This window comes from Desmodus rotundus, chromosome 9 (genome assembly GCF_022682495.2).
Source record: "Desmodus rotundus isolate HL8 chromosome 9, HLdesRot8A.1, whole genome shotgun sequence".
Classification (NCBI taxonomy): domain Eukaryota; kingdom Metazoa; phylum Chordata; class Mammalia; order Chiroptera; family Phyllostomidae; genus Desmodus; species Desmodus rotundus.
The window spans coordinates 3,534,648-3,536,150 of record NC_071395.1 but is presented as its reverse complement, the minus strand read 5'-3'; the positions used below and the strand labels follow the sequence as shown (position 1 = coordinate 3,536,150).

At 41.3% G+C, this 1,503-nt stretch overlaps 1 non-coding gene across 1 annotated transcript; it reads left to right on the top strand.

Moving 5' to 3' along the window:
• Positions 1-337: 337 nt before the first annotated feature.
• On the top strand, positions 338-448 carry LOC112312725 (U6 spliceosomal RNA). The gene has a single exon (XR_002975615.1). It is a non-coding gene; the product is annotated as a U6 spliceosomal RNA (small nuclear RNA).
• Positions 449-1,503: the final 1,055 nt, after the last annotated feature.

Genomic DNA, 1,503 nt, shown 5'->3' with positions numbered 1-1,503 from the left:
CTAGTTCTTTTTCTCATTTGGTTTTGGCCTTGACTTCAGCTACATATAGACTTTAACTCTTGGCCCTTTAGCACTTGGAAAAAATATACGTCGGGGCACCTCCGACGTGAGAGTCCCGGTGTGAGTAGCAAAAGGAGAACGTGGGTCCCAGGGAGCTGCTTCCTCCTGAAGGAGAATGAGAGCGGGGGTTGGTCCGCACACCCTCAGCCTCCCTGTCTGGACTCCCACCCTGATTATGTCTTTATCAGTGATCTGCTGCCCTTTAAACACCACCTGAAAATTCAGTGGCTTAAAACAACCGTGTTACCTGTTCGCAACCCTGTGGGCTGTGTTCACAGTGTTAGTCATATTCAGTGACACGTACACTAAAATTGGAAAAAGAAAGGGAAGACCAGCGGGACCCCTGCACGAGGATGCTATGCAAGTACATGACGTGTTCCACGTTTTTTAAAGGGTCAGTTTATCAAGAAGATAGAGCAATTGTAAATATACACGCACCCAACACTGGAGTACCTGAACATATTGAGCAATAGCAACAGATCTGAAGGGAGAAACAGACGATAACAATATGATAACGTTAGGGGACTTCAATACCCCACATTCAAAAATGGATAGATCCTCCAGACAGAAAAGCAGCAAGGAATGTTGGAGCTGAACCAGCAGACGTTTCTAGAACATCTGATCCACCGGCAGGAGAATACCCATTCTTCTCAAACGCACGCAGAACGTTCCCCAGGATAGACCATATGAAAGGCCACAAAGCAAGGCGTACAAGTTTTAAGACTGAAATCATACCAACTCTCTTTTCCAACCACAGTGGAAAATCAACAACAAGACGAGAGTTGGAAAATTTACATGCGTGTGGAAACTAAATAACACGTACCTGAACAATCAATGGATCGAAGAATAAATAAAGAGAAATTTTTTAAAAAACCTCAAAACAAATAAAAATGGAAACGGAGCCCACCAAAGCCTACGGATGTTGCAAAGGCAGTTCTGACAGGGAAGTTAGTAGCGATAAATGCAGATGTTACAAAAATAGAAAGATTTCAAATAAACAACCTAATTTTGTATCTCAAGGAGCTAGAAAAACAAATGAAGCCCAAAAATTACCAGAAGGAAGGAAATAACAAAGATTAGAGTGGAAATAAAGGAAATGTAGATCAGAAAAACAATAGTAAAGATCAATGGAACTAAAAGCTGTTTTTTTTTTAAAAAGAGAGAAGATTCAAATTCATAAAATCAGAAGGGAAAAAGAAGACATTTTAACTGATATTACAGAAATTCATAGGCTCGTAAGAGACCACCATGAGCAAATATAGACCAAGAAATTGGGTGAGCTGGATGGAATCAGTAAATCCCTGGAGACACACAACCTGCCGTGTCGGAATCAGGGAGAAACAGACGATGTTAACAGACCAATAATAAGCCAGGAAATTGAGTTAGTAATAAAAAGCCTCCCAACACAGAAAAGCCCAGGAGCAGACGCTCTAACGGTGAATT